Raw genomic sequence first — 22,661 nt, 5'->3', positions numbered from 1 at the left:
CTAACCATCAGGCTATTGGTGGGTGAAATGTGCTCAATCTCTCTTATTAAAGCTGTTCAAGTTGGTATAAATAACCAAATATTCACTGGAGCAGGAACTCGAACCTGAGTCCCATCCATCCCCTCACCCCCGTGAGTGCCCTAAGCACCAGGCTATAAAGTTATTCTTATTCTGGCACAGAGAGTGGGGGAGTTATCATCATTCCATCCTCAGTTTGGTGACTGGCCCCTAGGCCCCCTGGTGCATCTACCTTTAATTTCCTTTTCTTTTATTTAAACAAACAAACAAACAACAGTTAAAGATCTCCCAAATCAGAATTAAGTGAAACATTTTCTTTGGCCCAAAACAAGTCCTTTCCAACTTTGTTTAGCCAAAACATCTCGGGGGAAATGGGTTTCAACTGACCAGGAACAATAATTTTCCAGTTTTCTGGACCTGCCAGCAAACTGAAAATCAATTATTCACACAACTCTAGTTAGAATAGCTTGTTTAATTCTGCCAAATTAGTGCGGAAAGTCACTGAAAGGCTAGAAAGTCTCTCTCATTTGAGTATTTCTCAGAGTAGTTTTGTAGTAAAGCATTCCACAGTAAGTATACTAAAATAGTCTCTTAGTAACATTCAGCCAAAATAAAGTGGTCAAGCTTTCTAGATCAGGTTGGGACTTTACCTATTATATCTGGAGGAACAGAACAGTAGCAGCCAGTGTTATCCATAAGAGGAAGGGAAGGGGTAGACAAATTGCACTTTGAAAATCTGCATTAGTAAAAGCAGCAAAGAGTCCTGTGGCACCTTATAGACTAACTGACGTATTGGAGCATGAGCTCTCGTGGGTGAATACCCACTTTTTCGGATGCATGCATCTTTGCTTTTACGGATCCAGACTAACACGGCTACCCCTCTGATACATTAGTAAAAGAAATTATTGTTCACTGAAACTAGGTCCTTAAACAGAAAATAAATTCTGGAGATGTAAAGCTAATAAATACATTTCCACCAATAAGTTCTTGGAATGTATTGGGGACAACTTTTTGTTTCAAAAAAATGAAGGAAGTAACCAGAGGGATAGCCATTTTAGACTTGCTTCAGACTAACAGGGAGGAATTGGTTGTGAATCTGAAGGTGGAAGGTAATTTGAGTGAAAGGGAGTGAGAGCAGCAGAATAAGAATTAAAAAAAAGACTTCTGGAAAAAAGCAGACTTTCAAAAACTCAGAACTGGTAGGCAAGGTCCCATGGGAAGAAAATTTAAGAGGAAAAGGAGTTCAGGAGAGCTGGTAGTTTTAGGGTGACCAGATGTCCCGATTTTATAGGGACAGTCCCGATATTTGGGGCCTTTTCCTATATAGGCTTCTATTACCCCCCCACACTGTCCCGATTTTTCACACTTGCTATCTGGTCACCCTAGGTAGTTTCTCAATATTAAATGCACAACTGCAAGCTATTCCAATCTGAAGGAAAGACAGGAGGAATAGTAAGAGGCAAATATGATTCTTTAATGACCTGAAAAATCAAAAAGGAATCCTTCAAAATGTGGAAACATGGTCAAAAGAGACGTACAAAAGAATAGAAAAAGTATCAGAAAATCAGAAATGCAACAGCACAAAATATGTTACACCTAGCTAGGGACAAAGAAGGTGTGACAGTGTACCCCATAAGGCTTTATGGGAAGGGGGTGCTCATAAATGTATGTATGATATAATTGGAATAGAGCTTTGCTACATATGCCATGTAACATATCTATGTAAAGGTTATGTTCATCCTAGTTGTATGCAGGCACCATTTGTGTGTTCAAAGTTATGAACATTGACTGTATAATTGCTTGATTTCTAAGTAGCCTTAGTTAGAACATTTGGTCACTTCTTGGGAAAGGAATGTGCTCAATCAAGAAGCATTTAACAGACAAAAGAGCTTGGAAGACTCCAATCCACATAAGAAGTCTACCTGAGGACATTCAAGGTAGCATGTGGGTAATGACTGTTGCCTGCAAGTCCTGAGTCATGCATGGGCATGTGACTTGCCTATGTGATTCCAAATCTCCATTTTGTGACTGGATTCTACACAGGGTGAGGAGGGGGTCTCCACCCACAAGAAAGAATCTATTTAAACCCCTGGGAGACCCATCCATTTTGTCTTCAGCTGGCTAAAGAAGGAGCCTCTCCACCCCTCCTGGAAAAAAAGACAGTAACTACAGAGGGTGTGAGTGATTGCTGAACCCAGGCTAAAAGGAGATTAGCCTGTAAAAGGGAGCATTCTGGAACTGGTGAGGATCCTATCTATATTTAGTTTGATTAGACATATCCAACCCGTCACAGAAGGTAATAAGAAAAGGTTCTTTGAATGCATTAGAAGAAAGCAAAAGCAAAAGAAACATGTCAGTCATCTACTTAGATGGGAAGATGAGCTAATAACTGGTGACATAGAATCATAGAAGGTTAGGGTTGGAAGGGACCTCCGAAGGTCATCTAGTCCAACCCCCTGCTCAAAGCAGGACCAATCCCCAGACAGATTTTTACCCCAGTTCCTTAAATGGCCCCCTCAAGGATTAAGCTCACAACCCTGGCTTTAGCAGGCCAATGCTCAAACCACTGAGCTATCCCTCCCCAGGCTGAGCTGTTTAAAAAGGTTAATGGTGACCAAATGTTCAACAATTAAATATTAACAACAAGTTGGAAGGAACACAGACCAAAATAGGGAAAGATACATTTAAAGAATATTTAAGTTAGATGTAGTCAAGTTAGCAGGATCTGATTAAATTCATCCTAGAGTACTTAAAGAACTAGCTGAAGCAATCTCAGAAATAAGCAATTATCTCCGAGAACTCCCAGAGGACAGATGAGCTCCCAGAGACTGGAGACGGCAAACATAATACCTATCTTTAAAGAGGAAAACAAAGGACTGAACACCATAACTTTAATACGCGGAAAGATACTGGAACAAATTTTTAAACAATCAAATTGTAAGCACTTACAGGATAATAGGGTTGTAGGAAATAGCCAGCATGGATTTTTCAAGAACAAATCATGCCAAACCAACTTAAATCCCTTCATTGACAGAGGTGCCAGCCTAGTGAATAGGGAAGAAGTAGATATGATATATCATGATTTTAGCAAGGCTTTTGATACTTGACAGCAAACTAGGGAATTATGGTCTAGATAAAATTACTACAAGGTGGGTGCACAACAGGTTAGAAGATCATAGTTAAAGAGTAGTTACTAACAGTTTGCTGTCAACCTGGGAGGAAGTGTCCAGTGGGGTCCCACAGGGGTCAGTCCTGCATCTGGTACTAATCAATAGTCTCTATTTACTTGGTTAAAGGAGTGGAGAGTATTACAAAGTTTGCAGATGGCATCAAATTTTGAGGGATGGCAAACACTTTGGAAGACAGGATTAAATATAAAATGAGCTTGACAAATTGGAGAACTGGTTGAAATCAACCACATGATTGCCACCTGTGTTGTCTAGGAACTATGTGAGAAGCAGCAAAGATGATATCTGCCTGCTTTTGTTAAGTTAGCTTTGTGGCCTCATTCCCATTTTAGTGGGAGATGGTGGACATTTTGAAAGAAAGAAAATCTTTATGGAATTCTATGAAGAAAATTATTCTTCAACCTCTGCTTAAAGAGAAACTTTCAATTAAATAGAATAAAAGAGACCATTAATTCTCATTTTAAAAAATAATTCAGTTATATCTCTTGTTGTTTATTTTAACTACCTGGGAAGTTGGAAGACTCAGCACTACTCCATTAACATCATTAGAGAAAGAAATTAAATTGTCTAACACTAAGTACTAATTTTTAAAAGACCCATTATTAATTAATTTTCACTCAAATTAATTAACAATTTGTAAATTCTCAGAAAACTCATTGTGTAGTCACAGAGTAAGCATTATAATTTTGAGGAGGGTATTTTTCCTTGATAACAAAAAGATTGAACCCTTGCTTGAAAAACAAAACACAACTTCCTTACCTATGGCGCCACAACTGACACCTCCGTAATAAAGACCAGATTTTCAAAATCTGCTCTTCTTTTTGTCACCTAATACATACTAATAATAGCATGTGGAATTTTATGGGTCATAAGACTTCAGCACTAAGTCGCTAAGTCACTCACTTTTGAAAAAGAGACAAGTGGTTTCAAAATTTTTACCCTCGGTATCCTAGGGTACCTGGAAAACAGGTAGTTAGACAGCTACAATTCTAAAGTAACACCTGAAAGTAATTTAGGATATGAAATTGCACCCAGGGTTATTTACTGTGGAAAATTATGAGTAGGAGAAGAGAGGCCAGTTAAGACTGAAATGAAAATAAGTCCTTATGGGTGATTTTTTCACACACACACACACACACACACACACACACACACACACACACACCCTCATCAGGATAAGAATAAAAGATGTAACCTGGTCCTATAGACATGTAACTCCTTTGGGGTTTAGAGAGCATGGCCCCTTTAAATATTTTTCCTAAGGGGGGAGTGGGAGCAGTGAGAGAAACAGGCCTCCCCAAGCAAAAAAAAAATTTGGCCGCTCCCCCACCCTTTTTTTTTCTTTTACACATAGAATCATAGAATATCAGGGTTGGAAGGGACCTCAGGAGGTCATCTAGTCCATCCCCCTGCTCAAGGCAGGACCAACCCCCAATTAAATCATCCCTGAAAGCCCAGCCTGACCCATGTCAAGCCTGATCTTAAAAACCTCTAAGGAAGGAGATTCCACCAACTCCCTAGGTAATCCATTCCAGTGCTTCACCACCCTGCTAATGAAAAAGTTTTTCCTAATATCCAACCTAAATCTCCCCCACTGTAACTTGACACCATTACTCCTTGTTCCGTCATCTGCTACCACTGAGAACAGTCTAGATCCATCCTCTTTGGAACCCCCTTTCAGGTAGTTGAAAGCAGCTATCAAATCCTCCCTCATTCTTCTCTTCTGCAGATTAAACAATCCCAGTTCCCTCAGCCTCTTCTCACAAGTCATGTGTTCCAGACCCTTAATCATTTTTGTTGCCCTCCGCTGGACTCTTTCCAATTTTTCCACATCCTTCTTGTAGTGTGGTCTCAAAACTGGAGACAGCACTCCAGATGAGGCCTCACCAATGTCGAATAGAGGGGAATGATCACGTCCTTCAATCTGCTGGCAATGCCCCTACTATACAGCCCAAAATGCCGTTAGCCTTCTTGGCAACAAGGGCACATTGTTGACTTATATCCAGCTTCTCATCCACTGTAACCCCTTTTCTGCAGAACTGCTGCCTAGCCACTCGGTCCCTAGTCTGTAGCAGTGCATGGGATTCTTCCATCCTAACTACAGGACTCTGCACTTGTCCTTGTTGAACCTCATCAGGTTTCTTTTGGCCCAATCCTCTAATTTGCCTAGGTCCCTCTGTTTCCTATTCCTACCCTCCAGCATATCTACCACTCCTCCCAGTTTAGTGTCATCTGCAAACTTGCTGAGAGTGGAGTCCATGCCATTCTCCAGATCATTAATGAAGATATTGAACAAAACCGGCCCTTGGGGCACTCCACTTGATACCGGCTGCCAACTAAACATGAAGCCATTGATCACTACCCATTGAATCTGACGATCTAGCCAGCTTTCTATCCACCTTATAGTCCATTCATCCACCCCATACTTCTTTAATTTGCCGGCAAGAATACTGTGGGAGACCATATCAAAGCATTTGCTAAAGTCAAGGAATAACACATCCACTGCTTTCCCCTCATCCACAGACCCAGTTATCTCATCGTAGAAGGCAATTAGTTTAGTCAGGTGACTTGCCCTTGGTGAATCCATGCTGACTGTCCCTGATCACTTTCCTCTCTTCTAAGTGCTTCAGAATTGATTCCTTGAGGACCTGCTCCATGATTTTTCCAGGGACTAAGATGAGGCTGACTGGCCTGTAGTTCCCCGGATCCTCCTTCTTCCCTTTTTTTAAAGATGGGCACTACATTAGCCTTTTTCCAGTCATATGGGACCTCCCCTGATTGCCATGAGTTTTGATGAATGATCACTTATGTGATCTGCCTCCAGGAGGTAAATCTTGTTAATTTGAAGCTAGAACTACAGAGCCACAGTATTCTAAAATATACCAAATCAGTTTTAACCGTATCTTTTCACAGTTTTTTGAATGCCATCATTTACATTTACTTTATGCCTGAAATAATTGCTTGTTATTTAACAGCCCCTTGAGCTCAGAAATGGAAATATTGGCTTACTGCTAGCACTGACAGTTTTTCAAGTCTCTTCAAGAGATGCACATTTTTCTCTTTCCTTTTAAATCTTCTCTAATGCAATCAAGTTTCAGCATTTTGCGGTGTATTACGTTCCAGCCAATTTATTTTGTTCTTGCATGCCTTTGTGTTAGCTTTCAAATTCATACCTAAACATCCTGGAGGCAAGATTGGTCATGACAAGCTAATTTTCTCCCCCAAGGAAGAATTTGGGAGACATGACATGCTGCAGGTCTTTCAGAGCATTTTTCCCCCATAGTGCCATCATTTATAATTTACATTGTGGAAGCACCTGAAAGACCCAATCAAGATCAGTGCCCCATTCTACCAGGCACTCTACACACAACAAAATGATGGCCTCTGACCTAAGAGATTATAAGTCAAATCAGTGTTCACTATGTGGTGAAATTGCATTTGACCTTAAAGTGTGTTGGCCACTTTGAGAGGCAGCTTGAATAGCTAGAGGAGAACAGGGATAATGCCATTGTTAGCAGGGCTTGCTCCAGGCACCAGTGAAGGAAGCCGGTGCTTGGCCCAGCCGGCCAGTGGAAAGGGATGGCATGTCTGGGTCTTCGGCGGCAGGTCCCTCAGTCCATCTCAGAGCAAAGGACCCACCGCCGAATTGCCACCAAATAATAAAGCGATGCAATTGAGCTGCTGCTGAAGTGCCACCGACCGGGGCTTTATCTTTTTTTCTTTTTTTCCTGCTTCACCATTTGGGGTGGCGAAAAAGCTGGAGCCAGCCCTGATTGCTAGGAGGATTCTCCCTATTTTCCTTGTAACCATAACTGTCTGGTGATACACAACTCTCAGTTCTGGGCTTGATGCTAAACCACTGAAGTAAATAAAAGGTTTTCCAAAGACTTCTGTAATAGCAGCCCATTATTGCTTTGGATTACAGCTTCCCACTTGTTCTGGATGGCAAAATTCAAATGGATGGCAATTTATGAAAAAGACCTATATAACTTACATATGGGTGATAGTTTATTTAGAAAACTTCAAATTTGCACTAGGAATCTTCAGAGTAAAATTGAGTTCTATGGATTTGGGGGCCCATCTTGCCGTACTCAGGCAAAACTCCTCCTCTAGTCAGACAGCGCTTTTCCTAAATTAGATAACATCTTTGCTCCTTGTGATTTCATTATTTATAATGTGCTAGTATATTAGTGTGTCTATGGACAATATTCATGGCCGGCAGGTTTGTATAATTTTTGGTGGTGCTCAAAATGGGTCCAAGTCCCCCACCTCACACAGACACACACACACACCTGCCTAAGGATCTGGAAGGAAGTTTCGGTGCAGGACAGGGTTTGGGGTGCAGGCTCTGGGAGGAAGTTTGGGTCTGGGAGGAGTGCGGGCTTTGGGACAGAGTTTGGGTACTTTGTGCAGGCTCTGGGCTGGGGCAGGGGGTTGCGGTGCAGGAGGAGTTTTGGGGCGTGGGACAGGGCTGGGGATGAGGAGTTTGGAGTGCAGCAGGCAGGCAGCATCCCTCTCTGGCCTCCCTCCCCAGCCCTCTTCCCGCCAGCAGCAGCAAGCTCTAGGGGAGGGGAAGGGGGACTTCCACCCCAGCCCCTCCAGTACAACACTCACCCAAGCCCCCCCAGGCTGCTGCTCAGGAGGTCCAGCCAGGATAAGCCCCCCACCACTCAGAGTAGATGTGCCTCCTCCCCCCGCCATCCAACCCCATCTCAACCTGCCCCCAGCGCCACTCCCTTGTAGCTGGCAGCAGCTGGCAAGGGAGCACAGAGTGGAGCTGCAGGGAGCAGCTGCCTGCTGCTCAGGGCAGGCAGGGACGCTTGGGGGAGGCATGAGGGGGTGGCAGGCAGGGCTGGGGGAGAGACCCGGCCCTGAACATTGGTGGAGCCAGGTCCCCGGGGCCCTGAATTTGCTAGAGCCTGGGCACCACGGACCCATAAAACACGCTGCCCCTGACAATATTCTCTTTCCAGAAATTGAGAATCAGTTATTAAGACATGCATAAGAAACACACTAATGATCGGGGGTAGGTTTCCATTTCCCCCTCCCTCACCCTTTGCAGAAACTTTCAAGTACATTCAAATTCCAAAGACTTTTTTTATGCCTTCAATTGAAATAGGTAAACTATTCAGTTTGGGGAAAAAAATCTCTTGTTTTGAAAAATAAGTACACTTAAATATATTGTGTTATATTCTATACTGCAAAAAGATAAAAGTAGACATGTTTTGTTTTCATTAATCACCTCTAAATTTGTGTTGGAATTACTCTTTTTACAGTGTTCTTTAACATTTTCTTTCCTATAAATAATATTATAGCTTGTAAAATCTGGCCCTTTCCCCAGATTTAGGGTAAACTACATCATGACTAGGTTTAGTCCAACTCCTCCATTAACTTTGCTATGTTCATTATCAAAATAATATACAGGTGAGACTGAAAAATGTGCTAGTTTGACCAAAAATAAATAGATATGGGTGGCTCACTATCTTCAGTCTGCAATTTTATTTTCCTGTATTTACTACAGGAATGTCTTTGAATGTTACAAGTACTGAGCATAGTGAACTGTAAGTCTTATACGTTATTTAACAAGTTTTTAAGTATAACTGCCATATCGCCTCCATCTGCATTATCTAATCAAACAAATACCCACTTTTTATAATGAAGATTTAGGGATATAGTCTTTCTTTATCTTTCAGGTTAACAAACAGTGAAGGCCATAAGAAAACTCTGGTTTCTATAGCCCAATGCAGTCCACTTCTAAGTCAGACAAAACAATGACAACACGCCATTCTGGTGATCTCTCTGATGCACTGGCCACCTCGGCAGCACCAAATCGACCTAAGGCCCAAGTCCTGGCCCTATTCTACAGAGCGCTCAATGAACTGGGCCTTGACTACCTCAGAGGTCATGTTTTTTACTCTGACCCACCATGACAGCTGCAGCCCCTCAGGATCTTTGGCAAACAGAGCCCAGGGTTGGTTCTTGGGCACTGCCAGGACAAGGAATTCCATTCCATCAGAAATCAGAATAAGCTTTGAATTGTAGCACCTTCAGAGTGAAAGTAAGATCCCATCTCATCATTTGTCTCCTTGCAGTTACGTCAGAATAACCCAGCCACATTCCCTTGGAAAATAAACAAAGAGCAAAGCTAATATTATACTTTTCTTGTACACTCAGATGATGTAAGGAGAACAGTGGTTACGTGAGGAATTTGCTTTACAGAATTCTATTAGCAACCAGATACCATGACGTTGCACATAATATAAATGCATAGATTAAATATGGAGGCAGGCTTATGTTTCCATTTCATTTTAATACCAAACCTTCTACCAGTGTGTACACGTGCACCAGTTTCCATAGGAAAATTCTCCACAGAGAAAAACATGCCATGACTATCAACTGCTTCTAAGTTCCCCTCCATACCTTCATTCCCTCTAGATCCATCAAGCTCCAGCTCCACTGATTCCAGTGCCTTTCTGCTCCATTTTGTGGCCTTCTGCACCACGTAAGATCCTCAAGCTTTTTCCTGCTCTCACCCAGATTTCTGTTCCATATATTTATTGTGCTTGATCATAGACTTTAGGGTTAGCACAGATAAACCTGTAAGCTAACAAACTTTCCCACTTCCTGCAGTATGAGACAAATGTCTATATTTATCTTTCCCTTTGTGTTATTTCACAGCCAGTTCCTCTGTGTTTCTTCTTGAATATAAGTGTTAAACATATCTAGGGTTTTGTAGCCTGCAAACTTTGGCAATATATTAACTCTTCATTTCTTTCTCCAACACAAGCCTCAAATAATACAGAACTGCATCTGTTCTCTTTTGTCCTGAATCAACGTCAATAACTTTATTAGCATGACAAAAGCTTATGAGTAATTCCAAAGTAAAAATATCAAGCATGTGTGTGCATGACATGGCTCTTGGGAGTGGAGAGGATTCTGTATTTTTCTTATATGTTCATTGAGTTCTCTCATTATAAACGCTGTAGTGAGCTTTCTCAGAATCGCTGTGACTATTCAGTTATTGACAGAAAATAAACAACTTTTTCCTCGGTGTGAGCTGCAGTTTGAGCAGACAGTTCATTGCCTCTCGGTTTTCAGTTGCTCTCACTATTTTTCAAATGACATAATCTGTCATCAGAAATGTATTTATGTTTGCTGTATCATCTTTTTTTTTCGTACTTACCTCGTCTTAATTAACTCCACCTGGCTTGAGACTCTCCCTTTCAACAGTCAGCATCAATGCCATTGTACAAGCACAGCAGGAGAAAGCCACAAATCTAGTGAAATTAAATCACTCACCATAGAAACATCATGAACAATAGCATGAGAACATGAAACTAACCAATCATGTTAAGGCACATGGAAGAGTAGAAAAAAAGTTGCAACAAAGATAAGTGCATGGCAGCAGCAACCAATGCACAAAAAAGAGGAAAAAAAATCTTCAAAAAGGAATATATCTCTGACAAACCATTTTCCCCCTACCTCCTCTCATTCTATAACCTTCACCACCCCCAATACAGATGAAAAAATAAAACAATTGAGGTTCTGGTCAGAGCAACAATACAGAAGTAATTTATACTTTACAAGCGTTACATCTTTGGGGTCTAATCCAGCCCCATGCTGAGTACTGCTGATGCAGCTGAGTCCCCCCTCCTCCCACAGGAGGAATTCAGCATCTCAGAATCAGGGCCTTACAGGCCTTCTCCTACTATCTTTGCAATCAATGGCAAAACTCGTATTGATTGCAGTGGTGCAGGGTTAGTCCTATAGTGTGAGGGAAAGAAAAATATATGGTGGGCAGGTTGATTATAAATGTAGGTTTTTTTATGTAAAGTGTTTTTAAACAGAGGAAGGAGGCCCCAACTGCGAAGTGCAGGAACCTAGAATAAGATGCAATGCCCTGAATCTCAGGAAAACAACAGCCATTTAAAAATGAATACCTTTTTTGATTACCAATTTCTCACTTCCCACCCAAATGTATTACAAATGTTTTTGAAAAAAAAAATTGTGCTGATTTTGCTTATTGTTCTGTTGTTTCTAGATAACTTAACCATTTAAACTCAGGGCGGTGCAAGGATGTTTTGTGCCGTAGGCGAAACTTCCACATTGCGTCTCCTCTCCCCACCCGCAGCCCTGTGGCAGATCTCTGCTCCCCTCTCCACTCTAAGGCACTCCCCCACACCGGCAGCTCCCCAACCCCCCGCCCTGAGGCGCCCCCCCCCCGCAGCAGCTCCCCCCTCCTCTCTGTGCCCCCCCCCCCCCAGCGGCAGCTCCCCCTGGCCCAGGGAGCCGTACGGCAGCTCCCTGCCTCAGCTCACCTCTGCTCCACCTCCTCTCCGAGCATGCCGTGGCCGCTCCACTTCTCCTGCCTCCCAGGCTTGTGGCGCCAACCAGCTGTTTGGCGCCGCAAGCCTGGGAGGGAGAGAAGCAGAGCGGGGTGGTGTGCTCCGGGGAGGAGGCGGAGCAGAGGTGAGCTGGGGTGGGGAGTTTCCCTGTGTGCTGCTCCCGCCCCGCCCTTACTTGCTGCAGGCAGCCCTCCCCGCGCCCCCCTGCCCCACCTCCCTCCGCCTATTGCCGACGACGACTGGGGTGGCCGAAGATCTGGCCGCCGCCAAAGGACTCAAAATGCCCCCCAAATGCTAGTGCCCTAGGCAACCACCTAGGTCGCCTAATGGGTTGCACCAGCCCTGCTTAAACTGTAGCCTCATTGTGATGAAAGGAGACTAGTACTCAGATAAAAGAAGGCATTAAATGCACAAACCTAAGGTTTATTCTTTCCCTTTAAAAGGAATGTGAAAAATTTCTTTACATACTACAGACATGCTTATTTTAGCACTTGATTATGTTGCACCAAGTCACATTATGGGCCAGTTTTTGCCAGACTTATTCATATTGGATAGTAACTTAGTCTGCCAATACTCCTACTGATATCGTTCAGACAATGTGAGTAAGGCTGGTAGAATTTGGCTCTAAATTATTATGCAGCCCTCAGCACCCACGCACTGTCTCTTGCCATTTTGACAATCATTGTGTATTCATTTTTGCTGATTTTTCCAAATCAGCAGATACTATGGACATTAATATATGGCACATATTTCTATATCTATTTTATTGCAGAAGAAATGTAGTAATAGGCTCTGATGCCTGTTTACATTTCTCTTGTAGTCTGCATGTCTCCAGAGTCCCTAAAGAGAAGAAAAGAAGAGAAGCACACAAGTTACTAGTACTGCACAAGGTATTTGTAACTAGTATTTCATTCAGGAATTTGGCTATTTCTTCTTTCAGAGTAGATCTTGTTTTCCTCAAAGATGTTGGTTCTTCAATTACTGGTTTTGCAGATATATTAACTCTACTGACTGATCACAAATTTCTGGCATGAATACTCATGCCTGTCAATATACAATTTGGGTTCCCCAAATATTAATGCATATTACTTTGAAATTCATAGTCTATGACAATTTGTGCCAGTAAAATTTGGTTTATCAAATGTCATGGAAAGTAAACACAACCAGGTCAGTAAATATAGATTAAGCTAATTCCCTTTAAAAACTAATCCACCAAAACATATGTGTATACATTGGTAGCAATATTCAATACAAGTTACCAGTAATACCAGTTAGAGTTCTGAGAAACATGGGCCTACACCCTTCACTCACACTGAATACTGATGTTGCTATAACAGAAAGGTGATCATTATAAAGAGTGTGTTCAATAAGGACTTTAATTTAATTTAATTTGTCATTTGCATTGGATTGTGCAAGCAGCCGCCCTACAACGAACAGTCCAGTAAGACAGGTAGATTTTTTTTTTCTAGCTGTATGTACATTGGAAAGTGGTTTTTAAAAAATATTTGTTATGTGTTGTCATCTACTGCCTCAGGCTTAACTATCTCTTACATTTTTCCCCTGATATTTTTAATACCAAATCATTTAAAAAATTGAAACATATGTAATGTTCCTACATGAATCAATTACATTTTAATGGTTCAGTGCCAGGACCTTTTAGATTACAGAGTAGGACAATGAACACACTTTACATTTAGAAACTAGTGGGCGTGCACCTTCTGAGCTAAGTAGTTTGGCGAGGGAGAGGCAAAGTGAAGTTAGAACAAATATTCAACTCCCAAAGGACCTGTTACTGAAATCAGAGTATAAGTTTGGACTGATCATAACTTATTCCTTGAAAAACGTCATGTGTGCTAGAATATCTCATGCAGTTGGATAAACATAATACAAAGAACCAAGTGTTTAGCACCAAGGTGTCAATCAATCACTGTGGACTTCCCAGATGCAGCCCACACATTAGGCTTCATGCCACTTCACATCCCTAGAGTACTTTACTCTGTTGCACCAATTCACAGAATGCTTTCAAACCAAATCCAGCCAGCTTTTCAGTCCAGAAAGACAGGAGTGTTATTTCTGGATCTTCTAATTCCATCTACACTGGCAGCCTACTAGTTTTTAGATCCGTTGGAAAATGATCACAGCTGCAAATTGATTTTTAAATAAAGAAAGAAAAGAGGAGATTGGACTTGTCCATGCACAGTGATAGGAATCACATTGGTTTTGTGCGAGATCTCTTTAAGGAGCTTTACAATACGTTTGAGTCAAAGAGCTATTCAATGCTACTCCTTATAAGGGGCACTATATTTATACTCCTAAAGAAAATGTTATCTTATTGGGACACAAAAAAAGCTTTAGCAAAATACCTTAGAACTGCACATATGTGATAGGGGAGTTCTTTGTGCTCTTACCAGAGTAAAACAAATAAGTACACTCTTCTGAAGAAGACTCATCTACAATTAGTTATAACAAAAGGAACTAATTGACCTATTTGTAAAAATCTGGAAAAAGTGGCACCTTATGGCTAGACAATACATTTTACACTCATTTAAGAATGTTCTGTATTGTACAGGTGATATCTTGATTCCTCAAAGTCGCTTAAAGATAGAAATGATTAACATTAGGAAGGCACCAATAGCAGTCTTCCAATTATATTGCTGTGCTACTTTGATCAATTGCCCACAGGTTACCTATAAAGAAAAACTGCAGTCTGCTGCATGATAGAGGAGAAAGGGAAGATCTGTTAATACACTGATTGTTCGTTTCATCCACCTCTTATATTCTCATTGCCTACATTGCCAACCATTTAGGGAAGGGACTACTAGAGTCTAGAGCAATGTGGGCCCCACTTCCTAATTGGAGCCTTAGGTTACCATAGCAATATATAAATAATAGTAACTGACAATTAATAACTAATAAGTAATAAATACTTATACATGAGGATGTTTTTACAAGAACAGATGACTAAGATTTTCAGTTCAGTGAAAATAATTTTTAAAACATTTTGAAATAGTACATCTGGAGCAAAATATAAGACTTGTTTGAAAAACAAGACTTTAACAAGTCATTACCCAAATAAAATAACTATCCAAATTAGCTAAAAGCAAATATTTAAAAAAGAAAAAGCTAAGCATATTCTGTCATAACTTGGAAAGGAAGGTTTCCAAGAAGATCCTGAAAGAGAAGGATAATTCTGCTAAGTGCCAGAACCTCATATTCTTTTCAGTAAACTGCAACTAAGCAATTGATTATGAAAAGTGAATACAACTTCACCACAGAAAAAAACCTTCTAGAATAAACACAGGTTAGAATTCCCTACCCTGCCCCTAGGATTTTCAAAAGGTTCTTGGATCATTACAGTGACCACATGCATTGAACAAATATAGTTTGCTACAGACTAGGCAGTCTATCCTCACTAGGAAATAGGATACTAAAAGACAACAATGACGAGGCCTGTTAAATAACCATAGCAAGGTTGCCACTACCCAAGCATCCCCTCGTGCCCAGGTGTGGCTCTGAAGCACTCTTCCTCAGTTTCCCCTTCTGCGCAAAGCCCCTTTTAGAGTTTCACATAGTCCAAAAGGCATAAGACAAAATTCTACCCAGACCTCAGCCTCTCTTCCTCAAAGGGCTGTCTCTTCCTGCTCCGTGAGCAGCTGGAGAAGGTGTAAGGCCTGCCCTGCCTTCTTCCTTTGCACTGTCAAAGCTTTTGGCTGTCACTTGAGCACCTCACTCTGCTCTTTCCTTGAACGAGGAGCCCCCAGCCCACCTTCCCAGAGCTGAGATTACAATCAAATAGACCTTTCTGCTCTCTGCAGCACCCACTGGCAGTTCCTTTTTTTTTTTTTTTAATTGGAGATATACCTATCTCCTAGAACTGGAAGGGACCTTGAAAGGTCATCGAGTCCAGCTCCCTGCCTTTACTAGCAGGACCAAGCTGCAGCTTCCCAGAATTCTATCCTGCCTGGCACTGCCAGACCTGCCCAGCTGCAGCATTACTGGCTTCCATTTAAGCCCCTTCCACTCCTTCATGCCTCTGTCTTATATCCATAGGTCTGGCAGGAGTTAGTCACTTGACCAAAATTATTTTGCCACCTGGGAAGATGATTTGAGATTGTCATAGGTAGTGCTGAGTCCCATCTCCTCTTGAGAGGCCAATCATCCTGTGACACTAACACTATGTTAGATGCAACTTTGCAGTCAATGGAGACAAGGCCAGTTGTGTTTAACATCATGTCAGCATATCATGGATAAATATTACTGGTAGCACAGGGTAACCAGGAGTGACTGACATGGCTTGTCCCTGCAACAGTGGGTTTAACAATGTGCTATTTAACATGACTCTTCAAGGTCATATTTAACATGACTTAATTTTCTAATGAAGACAAGGCCAATAGTTGTAATATGACCAATGAATGTACCTGTTGCATGACTAAATATCACCTTTGAACGGTATATAGAAATCCCTTGTGGATTTACAACTCCTTTTAGTTGTAAATCCACAGTTCAGAGCATCAGGCAGGAAAGAGGCAAAATTGAGACATCTCCTGTGTCTTTTCTATCCTCTGCCATTTGCATGGAATTTTACTGTCTCAAACAAAGCCTACAACCCAGGTGCCTTGAAAATCACTGACCCAAGATGGAGGCCAGGGTCACATGAGCATATCACATGTCCTTACATAGTTTTGATGACTTACAGGGGGTGGCCATTGGCCCCTTGGAGACTGAGGCATCTGCAGGAAGAGCTATCTGGGTGGGATGAGTTTCTTCTATGGCCCATTGTTAAGAGTGAAGTGTTCTTAATGGGCCATCAACACATACATTGCTGTAATGTAAATTCTATCAGTGGGTGTTACTCAAGAATACAATACATGTATAATATATCAGTGCACAGCCAATATTCATGTAATATTCATATTCATAAAGATAGAGATAAATATTCATAAAGATGATCATGCATATAAACAGGATACTCATATTTGATGGATTGTAACTTTTCCATTGATACATTACATGACATACTTTGTACAAGATTTGTTGCAATTGTATAGCAGTGGTAATATCAATTATATAAATGGTCATATTCAATCATACAGCATCACATTGCCATCTTCTGAAACTTTCCTGATATATAGGTCTACAGTGCAGGACCCATTAGTGGGCAATAGCTTAACAGCTAAATTTATAGTCACATACAGTCCCACAATCTATGGCTACTGTAAAAATGCAGAGAGAGTCCAATGTTCAAAGATGAGCTACAAATTAATTTCTATCACTTTATATTTAAAGGCACTTATAAACCATATATGGAGCCAAATTCTGCCTGAGCTTTCATATCAGTGAGATTGCACAGGGTGTAAATAATAACTTAAGAACGGGGCTATACTGGGTGAGACCAATGATCCATCTAGCCCAGTATCCTGTCTCTGACAGTAGCCAGTGCCAGATGCTTTAGAGCAGTGGTTCTTAACCTGGGGTGCATGCACTTCCTGGGGGTGTAAAATGCCCTTTCTGGGGGTGTGAGACATGCCAGATTTTTTTTAGAAGGTAAATCATTGAAAACACAAATTAAGCACAGGCATGTAAGTACAACGACTTTGTTTCATCAAACCTATGTATTTATTAACATTATACATTTTGTAATGATTACTGTAATATACAAACAAAAATATCTAGCTTTAAGGGGTATGAGAACATATTTTGAGAACCAAAGAGATGCAGGCTGCAATATCATAGAATATCAGGGTTGGAAGGGACCTCAGGAAGTCATCTAGTCCAACCCCCCCAGCTCAAAGGGGAACCTATCCCCAGACAGATTTTTGCCCCAAATTGCCCCCTCAAGGATTAAACTCACAAAAGTAGGTTTAGCAGGCCAATGCTCAAACCACTGAACTATTCCCCCCAAACAATAGCTACCAGGAGTGGGGCTTGAACCCACACACACACCCATTGGATCTTAAGTCCAATGCCTTAACCACTCAGCCATCCTGGTGCAAGTAAAGATTAAGAGCTACTGCTTTAGAGGGAATGAATAGAACAGGGCATCCATCCCCTGTTGTCCAGTCCCAGCTTCTGGTACTTGAAGATTTAGGGACAGCTGGTATGAAGGTGTATTCCTAACAATCTTGGCTAATAGCCACTGATGTACATATCCTCCATGAACTTATTTAATTCTTATTTGAACCCAGTTTACATATATGAGAGCAGAATTTGTCCCATTTGAGAGTGTGGTCTAAAAAGTCTTCTGTGTATAAAGTGCTAGATTTTTTCTTTTTCCTCATTTGCATTCAGTGCTTACTTATGAACACCTGGATTCTCTTTGCCTTTTTTACTTCAGCCATGGATTGCACCGACAGTTTTATGATTCTGTCTGTTTTCATAGGTATCATTTCTAGGTCCTATTCACCCTTTGAATTTTACACCAAGTGCATGTTTGGCATCTATTTTTTCCTTCTATTTCAAACTGAAAAACTGAACTACGGAATGGTGAATTCCAAGAAGCTTCATTTATTGTGATGTCCACAAAGATCTGGGAACCCAAGTTTAGCCAAGCATGAAACCAATTTCTGACTTTTCTGAAGTTGGCATAGGGCAGACTCTTCCACTCCTTAGATACACGGGTAGTTTCCCCACACACTATTCTCACTCACCGTCAGACACACTATACAGTTCAAATACTCCCAGGCCACAAGGGACCATTATAATCACCTAGTCTGACTTTCAGTATAAACACAGTCCAGAGAACTTCACAAAATAATTCCTAGAGCATTTCTTTTGAAAAAAAAACATCCAGTCTTCATTTAAAAATTGGCAGTGATAGAGAATCCACCACCACCTTTGGCAGTTGTTCCAATGATTATTTACTTTCACTGTTACAAACATACACCTTATTTCCAGCCTGAAGTTGTCTAGTTTTAGCTTCCAGCCTTTGGATCTTGCCATATCTTTGTCTGCTAGACTGAATAACCCGTTACTAAATATTTGTTCCCCATGTCGGTACTTATAGACTGTAATCAAGTCACTTCTTAACCTTCTCTTTGTTAAGCTAAATAAACTCAAAAGGAGTTCAGTCACTATAAATCATGTTTTCTAATTCTTTAATCATTCCCGTGGGCCTTCTCTGTACCCTCTCCAATTTATCAATATCCTTCCTTAATTGTGGACACCAGAACACAGTATACCAGAAGCCATCGCACCAGTGCTAAAAACAAAGTTAAAATAACCCTTCTGCTGCTACTCAAGATTCCCCTATTTATGCATCCCAGGATCACATTAACTCTTTTGGCCAAAGCATCACACTGGAAGCTCATATTCAGCTTATTATCCACCATGACACCCAAATCTTTTTCAGAGTCACTGCTTCCCAGGATTGAGTCTCCTATCCTGTAAGTATTGCTATATTCTTTGCTTCTAGATGAATACTTATACATTTAGCCATATTAAAACACATATCTAGTTTGAGCTTAGTTTACCAAATCATCCAGATCGCTCTGAAATAGTGACCTGTCCACTTCATTAATTACCACTCCCCCAATTTTTATGTTATCTGCAAATTTTATTAGTGATAATTTTATGTTTTCTTCCAGGTAATAAATAAAAGTGTTAAATAGCATACAGACAAGAAAAACACAGTTTTGGTGATGAGTTTCCCATTTTCTTCTGAAGGGACAGCTTTTCTTCACCAAAATACAAACAATACAAATAAGACAAAAGAGCAAATATTAAAAAAATGTAAATATAAGGCGGAAAAATTATCTGAACAGTTATAATTATTCCATGGTCCTCCCACAAAAATAAGAGGCACTCCATATAGCAATTGACACACACACTATATATACATTAAAAGAATATTAAAATACAAAGTCAAGCACCCAAACGTTCAGAAATGCCAGTATTAAGTTTATCCATGCAATGTTAATTCTGTTCCCTTCTGCATATAAATTATGACACAGTCTTTAAATATATGATTGCATGCTATATTTTCCACCAGTTTACGAAGCAGGATTTAAGACCTTCAGATCTACTGAGCTAACTTCTTCCACTTGAGCAACAGGAGATACCGATTACAATATTAGCTTCCTATATAGAGGGCAGACCCTTAGAGACTGATACGACACACACTTTAACAATGAGTTTGACAAATATATGCTAGACTTCATGGAATGCCAGTGTGAAGATTTACTGTAACTCTGTGTAGCTTATTAATTCTGTTGGAAATGATGAACTCTCTCTCTATATATATCTTTATCAAACTACAAACTTCATTTTGATTGTAAGGCTAATCTGTCTTTTCTGCTCTCTTTTTACCTCCATCTTGGGATGAAATTTCAAGAGGTGGAGACACAGAGCCAACAGTGGAGGGTTGTTAAACCGTAATCATCTTCTATTCATATAGAAGCACCCTTGGACAAAGAAGGTGGCCAACCCCAAAAAACTGGTTCTGCCATGTTGGCTAGTATCCAAGCAATGGATGGTGGGAGACTTTGAACCACCTGATTAGGCTGATCAGGTGGGAGACTTTGAACCACCTGATTAGGCTGATCAGGGAGTCACATGACAGAAGGGACTGCCACTTTATGAAAAGAGGAATCACTCATCAGACTCTGTAGAGAGAGGTAAGCAGGAAACAAAGCTGTGCAGGAGAAGAAAGGGACAGCCTATGTGTTATATGCTTCAACTATCATGTGTCCCTGGAGAGGTTCTGGAAACCAGAGTAACCACAAGGTTGGAATTCTGTGCAAAAGGTGTAACTAAAAATTGGGGTGACTTGGAGGATCAAAACTGATGCTGGGGGCCTAAAACAGCTGGACCACAAGGTTCCCATCTGTGAAGGAGTAACAAACATGGTGACTTGCCTGCCTGGTATGAAGGTTGTGGATCTCTTGAGACATCTAGTTAGACTTATGTGTAGTGCTGGGAAGGAGCTGGTGGTCATGGTATATGTACATACCAATGACATAGGGAAGGATAGGAGAGAGGTTCTAGAGGCCAGATGCTAAGTAAGAGATTGAAGTCCAGGACCTCCATGGTAGCATTTTCTGAAATGCTTCCAGTTCCACACACACAGGGTCAGTTAGACAGGCAGAACTGCAGGGTCTCAATGTGTGGATGAGATGATGGTGTAGGGAGGCAGGGTTTAGATTTACTAGGAACTAGAAAACATTTGGGAAAGGGGCAGCCTATACAGGAAAAATGGGCTCCACCTAAACCAAAATGGAACCAGATTGCTGGCATTTAAAATAAAAAATAAATAAGGGTCATAGAGCAGTTTTTAAACTAAGGGATGGTGTCCCTTGCCTGTTTGCCAGAAGCTGTGAATGGGCATCAGAAGATGAATCAGTTATTATTACCTGTTCTGTTCATTCCCTCTGGTCACCTGGCATTGGCCACTGTCGGAAGACGGCTTACTGGGCTTGATGGATCTTTGGTCTGACCCAGTATGTCTGTTCTTATGTTCTTAGAGACTGTGTCCAGGAAATGGGCCACAGAGGTTAAAGAAAGAGTCAGTGCTGGAGCCTACCCAGACCAGAGAAATTTAACAGCACATGGGTCCAGCATGGTGAGACTCAAAAACAAAACTTGATGAATAGTCCAGCAAAAGGAGCTCAACAAGGGACATGCAAGCCAGATAACAGGATTTCAGGGTTCTGTTCCTGACGCTAGGAGATTAGAGAGCTGATTGCAGAGTGGATAGCCAGGCCTATAGATTTGGAACATTAGTTCTGAAAGAAAGAGTGAAAGAGACTTGGCCTTGTCATATGGAAGACATGCATTCTATTCTCTGACAAAAGTGACATTATATAACCTCCCATTTGCCTTATGACTGTCTGCCCCTTGGTGAGGGACAAGAGTCTGTGGTCGGGAATACAGATTGGGAACACACAGAAATATCAACTGCAATTAGCAAAAGAGTGAGACTGTACCCAGGGGTCTGGCTTTGAGCCTAGGGCACCTTCTCCCTCAGTAAAAAGGCAGTCTGTCTTGATGTTCTTATATATGCACAAAAAATGTGAGATATTACCCAAGATGCTAAATTCATGAATATCCCCCAAGATAAATGACACTTAATGGGTCTGGGTCCACAGTCCCGTATTTGTTCTGTGAAAACTTTCTGAGCAGAACCTCAAAACGCTAAGACTTTCCTTATAAAATCTTATATTTTATAAAGCTGTTTCACAAAGAAAGCCCATGATTATGTTTTCAAAAAATAGTAACATAGTACTATCATTAGTAAAAATACTAACAGTACAACAGTGAATTTTAGATATATTGATATTTATATTATGTGCCAGTTTCTGAAATCCTTATTCATGCTGAGTATCACCTTCCTCCACATACTCTCCTACTGACGTCAATTGGACTGCTTATGAACTAAAATACTATTCAATGTGAGTAAGGGTACCAGAATCTGGCCTATATTCCCATGTTTTTAAAAAATCAGTCTTAAAAAAATAAAGTTAAATGTAGAATGGAGGGAAAATTCTCCTGCAGGAATGAACACATAAAATATTAACTATCCCACTGCAAAGACCCACAGTACAATTGTGATTATGTCACACACAGGTTGGTTATGAGTTCTATATAATCATGCTCACTATCAAAAACAGAGATGGAAAGTGTGACAAACACACCCTCCAATTTACTACCATTGCTATGAAAATATACAATCAAGAGGCCGAGGGGAGTGCATTGTCTTGGCTGGAAAAAAATGAAAAATTAATTAACATGCAAGAAAAAAGACTAAAAACATACTGCTAAACATAAGTGAAGAAACATGATCTGGTCCAGATGGACAGTTGTAGTTACCGAAGAGGGATCTTTAGCTCAAACAGCAATTCACATTCATATAAGGAATATGAGGTTTTTAATAGGAACAGAAACAAGGTATAGATCAGTACTGCCTTTACCACATATATAAGATAGTTGATTGATATCAGTTTACAGAGTTGGAGTGGATTGCGAGTGTCACATGATCCTGCCCCCACAATCCTTTTAAACCAAACATGTTCCTAGAATTCAGCCTAAGCATAAGGATTGTTTAAAGATGGTTTAAGTAAGGTTAAATGTTATTTAATCATTCCCTAAAGATGTGTAATACCTAATAAATACGTCA

The 22,661-nt window shown here is 40.8% G+C and overlaps 1 non-coding gene across 1 annotated transcript; it reads right to left on the bottom strand.

Moving 5' to 3' along the window:
• Window positions 1-17,461: 17,461 nt before the first annotated feature.
• Window positions 17,462-17,540, bottom strand: TRNAL-UAA. The gene has a single exon. It is a non-coding gene; the product is annotated as a tRNA-Leu (tRNA).
• Window positions 17,541-22,661: the final 5,121 nt, after the last annotated feature.

The sequence above is a fragment of the Mauremys mutica genome, chromosome 1 (genome assembly GCF_020497125.1).
Source record: "Mauremys mutica isolate MM-2020 ecotype Southern chromosome 1, ASM2049712v1, whole genome shotgun sequence".
Classification (NCBI taxonomy): Eukaryota; Metazoa; Chordata; order Testudines; family Geoemydidae; genus Mauremys; species Mauremys mutica.
The sequence above is the reverse complement of the archived record's forward strand: the minus strand, read 5'-3'. Positions and strand labels throughout refer to the sequence as shown.